The 7877-nt window shown below is 45.9% G+C and overlaps 1 long non-coding RNA gene across 2 annotated transcripts in view; it reads right to left on the reverse strand.

Moving 5' to 3' along the window:
- Window positions 1-7836, reverse strand: part of LOC102262403 — a 26890-nt gene extending 19054 nt beyond the window's left edge. Inside the window, exons 1-2 of one of the 2 annotated variants that reach the window (XR_001363416.1) lie at window positions 7242-7755; window positions 5962-6070 (exon numbers count right to left, since the gene is read on the reverse strand). This is a non-coding gene — a long non-coding RNA (uncharacterized LOC102262403). The other variant, XR_001363415.1, reaches the window with a different exon arrangement.
- Between the last annotated feature and the right edge of the window lie 41 nt (window positions 7837-7877).

The following is a 7877-nucleotide window of genomic DNA, read 5'->3' on the forward strand; positions in this document are numbered from 1 at the left end:
CCCTCCCTCCAGATGATGAGCAGGCCATAGGTGTGGGGCTCTCCAGGTGTGCCAGGAAGGAGGGAGACATACAGTTCGCCCCATCTACCATGTGAGGACACAGTGGGAAGGCTCCAGCTTGGAACCAGAGCTGGTCTTGACCTTGGATTCCAGCCTCCAGAACCAAGAGAAGTAAATTTCTGTTGTTTACAGTCCCCAGGCTGTGGTATTTTGTTAGAGCAGTTTGACGGGCTGTTTCTCCAGGGCTGAGTAGAAGTTCGCCAGAGAGAGAAGAGGGGATTACAAACCTCTGGATAACTGCTGCCAGATGCCTCCCATAGGGAACTATTACTCTAGGCTTGTCCGGTGTCACTGACAAGATAACTGTTACTCCCGAGAATTTCCTGTTCGAAGTTGGCTTTGATGTTTGCATGTACTTTCCTAGAGCAGACTGACACTTCTGGAATATTCATTGTAATAAAAATATATGTATGGCCCTAACCGGGTTGGTTCAGTGGATAGAGCATTGGCCTGCGGACTGAAGAGTCCCAGGTTCGATTCCGGTCAAGGGCATGTGCCTTGGTTGCGGGCACATCCCCAGTGGGGGGTGTGCAGGAGGCAGCTGATCAATATTTCTCTCTCATAGATGTTTCTAACTCTCTGTCCCTCTCCCTTCCTCTCTGTAAAAAAAAAAAATCAATAAAATATATTTAAATATATATATGTATGTTCTTTAAAAAAATCTGATTTATGTCTTTCACTTTTCACTGACAAACTTTATTTACAGAAATAAAGTAGGACTTCCTAAAATCCCCAAATGCTAATAATCTATATTCCTCCATGCGAGGTTACTGAGTTTCTATATGCTTTTAAATTAAGTTTGATATATTTTATCCAGCATTTTTAGGTGTTTTGTAGTGAGATTATTTTCAATTTAGATTGTTCATCTTATCACCAGAAATTTCAGTCCTGAATACCTAGTTTGAAATACCTTAATTGAATAATTACTCTGATAGGAACACTTCCACTGGCCAGTGAGTTATAACGTGGCCAGGTCTAAGATGAATGCCACTGGCTCCCCCGGGAAACTTCTAGTTGTTGGACAATGCCTGGGAAACCTCTAGACAACAGCCCATTTTGACCACCCATTCCTAGTTGTGTGAACCAGTTCCTTCCTGACAGGCTTTTCTTCTTTTTTAAGAGACAGAGGAAGGAAAGAGGGAAACATTGATGGGAAAGAATGAAACATCATTGGTTGCCTCCTGCATGCCCCCTACCTGAGATGGAGCCAGCAACCTAGGCATGTGCCCTGACTGGGAATCGAACCGGCAACCTTTCAGTGCACAGAATGGCACCCAACCAACTGAGCCACACCAGCCAGGGCCTAACAGGCTTTTCATGCACCCGGTGAAGCTGCCCTGTCATGTATTCATGCATTTTTGTATGTATACTGTGTATCTAGCTATCTCCTTTTAGCCAAGAGTCCCACAACAATCACCACAATATGTCAGCCACTGATCTCTGTCATTTGAAGTGAGCCTTGGAGAGGGGCTTGGAACCAAAAACTATATGTATGTCCATAACAATTGCTGACTTTAGCCAGAAGAGGTTATCTTACATTTCCGGCATTTTTAGGATTCCAGCTAAAGATTCTACTATCATGAACCATACTGCCCAGATCCACCCAATGTGATATAATTCCTTAGTTTTACCGTCAAGGAAATAACTAAGATTCCGTATTGCAAGGCACAGCTAATGGCAGAGAACATGTCTGTATTCCATTCCGAAGGATTTGGAGTTGCACAGTCTTTGGACGCAGCCATTCTTGAGGAATCCATACCCAGTGCCTTCCCCAGCTCAGATGCACCTCTGAAATGATTGTCAGGTGTTCATTCCACAATGTGCATTTCTTTTGCAGGAACACCCAGCTTTCATCTTGCCAAGGGTGGTTATGATAGAACTAGTGGCCCAGTGCACGGATTCGTGCACATTGAAAGGAAATTAATTAGAAGGTGGCCAGTGGGGTGGGACTGGGCGGGACGGGCTGGACATGCTCTGGAGCCAACCTCCTGTGGTCCCTCCCTGGCTGGCCACACGTGGCTCGAAAGGCGTTTGCTGAGTGAGTGGGGTCCATCTGGCAGGTGGGGGTGCCTCAACCTGGCCTGTGGGGATCGGGCTGAAACCAGCTCTCTGACATCCCCCGAGGGGTCCCAGAGTGCGAGAGGGCACTCTGCAAAGTTGCTATCATACAGGGTGTGGAACGCAAACACAAGTGTGCAGTAAGCCAGATTCAGGGTTGACAGTGCCCCAGTAAAAACATAACCCACAGCCAAAGGTGGAATCACACTGCTCCATCCTCTCTGGTTTTGGGGTGTGTCACCCAAGACCCGCCACTGCCAAGTCACTGCAGTGCAGCAGCTCCTGCGTTGAACATCTGCCCCCTGGTGGTCAGTGTGCATCATAGCAACCGTTCGGGCAGGTGGAGGGACACTTAGCATATTAGCCTTTTATATATATAGATGCACCTCTTTAGTGACTGTGGCATTCTGAATGGCAGACTCACTGGCTAGGGTCTTGAACCAGCTATTAAAAACTCCCAAGCAGTTGCCAGCAGAGAGCCTCATCTATTTACTATTTCACTTTTGGATTAGGAAAAAAATAGCTCCACTTAAATTGTAACCATTTAGGTAAACTTATTATTTTGCAAGTTTCTGGAAACTCATTTTACTTAAAATATATCTGGATGTGTAGTGACTTGCAAAGTTTTCATTTTTTCTTTTTTCTCCCTGGGAGGAGCTGGGGAAGGTTTTATGGAAGAACTGGCGTTCGAACTGAACCTTCAAGAGTCGAGAGCAAGTGCAAAAGGGAAAAAGTGAGTCCCTCCCTGGCAGAAAGCCCAGCAGGAGTCGCAGGGCACATGGGGTGTTTGGGGGAATGGCAGTTCTCTGTGTCCAGAGCAAGGCAGACAGGCTGCAGAGGTGGTTCAAGGCCAGACTAGCAGTGCCTCTGTTTTGGACAGCTCTCTTGGGTTGTAAGAGACAAAAGACACAATCCCAAGAGGTTTAAATGGACAGAAAATCTACTGACTTAAAAAACTGAAAAATTCAGTTTATCGGCGTCAGCTAAAGCTGGATCTAGGGGCTCAATGATGCCACTTGGTCTCCCATCTCTCTGCGTCTCCCTGTGGTGGCCTCACTCTGGAACAGACCCTTCCAAATGGAGGCAGCCCAGGCTGATACCTTCCCAATTCTGAGGCCAGTGGAAAGAAAGATTCATTTCTCCCCCAAAGTTTTCATTTTTGTAATAATATTCACTGTACAACTGCTACATTGTGCAATACACACACGGCACATTTTATAACTTTTTACTGGAAAAGAGGACTTAAAAGTCTCCCTTTGATTGATTAGCAGTGATGAAAACAAACTGTTTAACTAATTATACAAGATTAATTAATAAAATTAGAGACTTTTAAAGGGAAAAATTATCTCCTAAATTATATTTTAAAAGAAATGTGTTTAATTTTTGCTGTTACTTCCACACTTGGTATTTTGTGTTTGTTTTCCTTATTTGTGAATGTGTGTCTTTATAGACTAAATTATTTTCATTAAGAATTATGGCCAGCCCAGCCGGTGTGGCTCAATGGCTGAGTGTTGACCTATGAACCAGGAGGTCACGATTTGATTCTCTGTCAGGGCACATGCCCGGATTTCGGGCTCGATCCCCAGTGAGGGGTGTACAGGAGGCAGCCGATCAATGATTCTCATCATTGATGTTTCTATCTCTCTCTCCCTCTCCCTTCCTCTCTCTGAAATCAATTAAAACATATATTTTTTAAAAAGAATTATGGCCAGCCCTAACCGGTTTGGCTCGGCGGATAGAGCGTCGGCCGGCGGACTGAAGGGTCCCAGGTTCGATTCCGGTCAAAGGCATGTACCTGGGTTGCAGGCACATCCCCAGTAGGGGGGGTGCAGGAGGCAGCTGATCGATGTTTCTCTCTCATCAATGTTTCTAACTCTCTATCCCTCTCCCTTCCTCTCTCTGCAATCAATTAAAACATATATTTTTTAAAAAGAATTATGGCCAGTCCAGCCGGTGTGGCTCAATGGCTGAGTGTTGACCTATGAACCAGGAGGTCACGATTTGATTCTCTGTCAGGGCACATGCCCGGATTTCGGGCTCGATCCCCAGTGAGGGGTGTACGGGAGGCAGCCGATCAATGATTCTCATCATTGATGTTTCTATCTCTCTCTCCCTCTCCCTTCCTCTCTCTGCAATCAATTAAAACATATATTTTTTAAAAAGAATTATGGCCAGTCCAGCCGGTGTGGCTCAATGGCTGAGTGTTGACCTATGAACCAGGAGGTCACGATTTGATTCTCTGTCAGGGCACATGCCCGGATTTCGGGCTCGATCCCCAGTGAGGGGTGTACGGGAGGCAGCCGATCAATGATTCTCATCATTGATGTTTCTATCTCTCTCTCCCTCTCCCTTCCTCTCTCTGCAATCAATTAAAACATATATTTTTTAAAAAGAATTATGGCCAGTCCAGCCGGTGTGGCTCAATGGCTGAGTGTTGACCTATGAACCAGGAGGTCACGATTTGATTCTCTGTCAGGGCACATGCCCGGATTTCGGGCTCGATCCCCAGTGAGGGGTGTACGGGAGGCAGCCGATCAATGATTCTCATCATTGATGTTTCTATCTCTCTCTCCCTCTCCCTTCCTCTCTCTGCAATCAATTAAAACATATATTTTTTAAAAAGAATTATGGCCAGTCCAGCCGGTGTGGCTCAATGGCTGAGTGTTGACCTATGAACCAGGAGGTCACGATTTGATTCTCTGTCAGGGCACATGCCCGGATTTCGGGCTCGATCCCCAGTGAGGGGTGTACGGGAGGCAGCCGATCAATGATTCTCATCATTGATGTTTCTATCTCTCTCTCCCTCTCCCTTCCTCTCTCTGCAATCAATTAAAACATATATTTTTTAAAAAGAATTATGGCCAGTCCAGCCGGTGTGGCTCAATGGCTGAGTGTTGACCTATGAACCAGGAGGTCACGATTTGATTCTCTGTCAGGGCACATGCCCGGATTTCGGGCTCGATCCCCAGTGAGGGGTGTACAGGAGGCAGCCGATCAATGATTCTCATCATTGATGTTTCTATCTCTCTCTCCCTCTCCCTTCCTCTCTCTGAAATCAATTAAAACATATATTTTTTAAAAAGAATTATGGCCAGCCCTAACCGGTTTGGCTCAGCGGATAGAGCGTCGGCCTGCGGACTGAAGGGTCCCAGGTTCGATTCCGGTCAAAGGCATGTACCTGGGTTGCAGGCACATCCCCAGTAGGGGGGGTGCAGGAGGCAGCTGATCGATGTTTCTCTCTCATCAATGTTTCAATGTTTCTAACTCTCTATCCCTATCCCTCTCCCTTCCTTTCTGTAAAAAATCAATAAAACATATTAAAAAAAAGAATTATGACCAGAGTTAGAGCTTGGGACCAGTGAGAAAGTACAGTCTATTTCTCTAATGCCTGCTTGTGAACCGCGCTATTTTGCTGAAATGTCTTCAGAAAGTTCTATTAAAGAGTAGCCTATGTATTATACCTAATATATTTTCAGTAACTATTTGTTAAATGCATGACAGACACAACTAAAGCTGAAGCTGTTATTTGGAAATGATGTTGTTGAAGTGTCAATAAGGACATTTAAAGTTATAAATGGTGATAAACGATCTTAATGTAAATTACTATCTTACTGAAATTCAGTACAGTAAGTAGCTCTATAAAGGGAACAATAAAGGTATAGTCATCACAGCTACATGCTTTCCTTAAATGTTCAGGAGAAGGGGCAAAAAAGAGAACTAACATTTTTGGATATTTATATACACCACAAACTAATCCAGGAACTTCATTAATCTCACTTAATCCTTACAGCAAAGTAGATTACATATAAAGAAAATGAGGTTCAGAGAAGTTTGGAAACTCACACAGCGTTCAATGCAGATTGCACCCGGGCCTGCCTGGTTCCACGGCAATCCCCGCTGCAGTGTCTCCTGTACATGGATTTGGAACCATCATCAAATAGTTCTGGTAGCTCTGGGCGGGAAAGGGTAGAAAAATGTTCGAAAGTCATTCTTATGACCAGTTTGCTTCCTGGTTCCTAACCAACCAAGGGGATTATGTGAGGCCCCTTTGTACACAGTCCAGTCTCCATATCAACGAGCACAGCAGAATCAAAAATCTTTCCAAAGACTTTGTCCTGCAGGCTTACTATGGCCTGCTGCTCAGGGGAAGTGGAGACTATTAGGACCCTGGCACCATTATTTTCCCTGAGTAGCAATCCTTCTTTTAAAGCCAGCTGCTGGTCAAACATCTTCCTGAAGATACGTAACACTTATTGACTGATCTCACCTCCTTTTGTTCCAGCCTAAGGCTGAATTTCCAATTACATACGGCAGGAGAAAGGAAACTCTACAAAGCTTAGTAGTTAAGGGCACAAATGTCAGAGTCAGACAACCTTGGATTATGAATCCTGGCACTGCCTCATACAAACATAGTTATTCCATCTCTCTGGGCCTTCATTTCCTTTTCTGTAAAATTGGGTATAATAATAGTATCTCAATCACAGAGATTTTGTAAGGATTAAATGAAACACCTCTTAAGCATTTACAATGCTTGGCACATTAAAAATACTTAATAAGCCCTAACTGGTTTGGCTCAGTGGATAGAGCGTCGGTCTGCAGACTCAAGGGTCCCAGGTTCCATTCCGGTCAAGGGCATGTCCCTTGGTTGCGGGCACATCCCCAGTAGGGGGGGTGCAGGAGGCAGCTGATCGATGTTTCTCTCTCATCAATGTTTCTAACTCTCTATCCCTCTCCCTTCCTCTCTGTAAAAAATCAATAAAATAAAAAACTTAATACGTGGCAATTCTTATGGATGTTCATGTTGAATAGTGACTAAGTTATGTTCTTTCTACAAGCAACTGCAAATGATCTTCAAGGCTGTGAGCTCAGAAAACCTAGGCGGCCTTCATGAAGGGCTCTGCAACCAAAGGCAAGATTTGTGATTCTAAGGAGGAAACAGAACTCATTAACAGAATTCCTTTAGAGCTAAATTCCCATTTGATAGGGAGTGATGGCTGTTTATCTGTTTAAGTCTGACCAAGATTTTCGATATTTCAAAATCACACTTGGTATTTATTCAGTAACTTCCCCCAAAGAAGCTCAAAACCAGTTTGCCACCAAAAGAAATCGAAGAACCCTGAGACCCGGAAGTAATGCCCGTGATGGGCAGCCGGAATCCAGGGAAGGCCAGGCCTGGCACCGCGCCGCACGGGACTGCGGTGGAAATGGGATCCTTTTGTGATGTCTTAAGAGTGTTTTGTTCCTCTGGCTTCCGAGAAGGGTGGACAGCAGCGCTGCAGGAAGAGAGGGAGGCCTGGCAACTGTCTGCACAAGAAATAAGGAGGCTACAGATTCTCGCTGAGGTACGGGCGAGGTAAGGGTGGCAGGAAGACAGGTCCGCAGACGGAGCTGACAGCTCCCAGACAGGAAACGCAGCTCCGGGCTGGCATCGGTGAGGCCGCGTTTCCGCCCCGAGGCTTGTGAGGTGTCACACCACCCAGCAACCGCCTCCCAGAATCACGAGTGTTGGGTTCTTTCCGAACACACAGGCTCTTTCAGTAACACATAACCCAACCGACAGAAGGATGGGCATGGAGGGCGCACGGCACCCCTAGGACCGGTGGGGGCCTCGGGTCTACGGTCTTCAAAGGCCGCAGTCCCACTCACCCGCAAGCGTTCCTCGCCCCGGATGTCGCCCCGCCCCGCGGCGCGCGAGCGTGTCGTCACTTGCGGTCGGCCAATCAGGGCGCGCGACCAAAATAGCCCCTTATAAATCCTTG

The sequence above is a fragment of the Myotis brandtii genome, unplaced genomic scaffold (genome assembly GCF_000412655.1).
Source record: "Myotis brandtii unplaced genomic scaffold, ASM41265v1 scaffold395, whole genome shotgun sequence".
Classification (NCBI taxonomy): domain Eukaryota; kingdom Metazoa; phylum Chordata; class Mammalia; order Chiroptera; family Vespertilionidae; genus Myotis; species Myotis brandtii.